This window comes from Notamacropus eugenii, chromosome 4 (assembly GCF_028372415.1).
Source record: "Notamacropus eugenii isolate mMacEug1 chromosome 4, mMacEug1.pri_v2, whole genome shotgun sequence".
Taxonomy (NCBI): domain Eukaryota; kingdom Metazoa; phylum Chordata; class Mammalia; order Diprotodontia; family Macropodidae; genus Notamacropus; species Notamacropus eugenii.
Window position 1 is genome coordinate 6,404,541 of NC_092875.1, and position 722 is coordinate 6,405,262.

The following is a 722-nucleotide window of genomic DNA, read 5'->3' on the forward strand; positions in this document are numbered from 1 at the left end:
CCCCGTCCCGGGGTCCCCAGGACCCAGCGGGGACCTTCCCGGGGCCTCTGGCGGGGCCGCAGGTCAGAGGGTCAGGGGTCATGCCTCTTCACGTGACCGAGGAGGAAACTGAGGCAGGAGAGGCTGTGGTCTGGGAGGCAGGATCTGGGCTGGGCCCCGCCGCGCCCCAGGCTTCGTGGTCGGGGCGTGGGCTCTTGGGCCCTCCCTTCGCTACAGGGGTGACGTGAACAGACCTTGGACAAGTCCCCCCGCCCCCCGGGACTCAGTTTCCTTTTCTGTAAAATGAAGGGCTTTGGCCTCAACGACCTCGAGGCCCCTGGGATCTTATCGCTGAAGGCCTAAGGGTGCAGGCCTCGCTCGGGAGAGATGAGGAGGGGGCGCCTGCTCTACCCCTGGGCCACGTGCTGCCGCGTGCTGAGGGGCGGGGCCACGCACTCGGAGAGGCTCGGAGTGGAGGAGGAGGAGGAGGCACCTCCCTCCGGCGCGTGCTGGGGGGCGGGGCCACGCACTCGGAGAGGCTCGGAGTGGAGGAGGAGGAGGAGGCACCTCCCTCTGGCGCGTGCTGGGGGGCGGGGCCACGCACTCGGAGAGGCTCGGAGTGGAGGAGGAGGAGGAGGCACCTCCCTCCGGCGCGTGCTGGGGGGCGGGGCCACGTGTCCCTGAGGCGCGGCGCGGCTTGTAGAGCAGTAGGGGGCGTGGTTTCGCGGAGGCGCGCGCTCCCG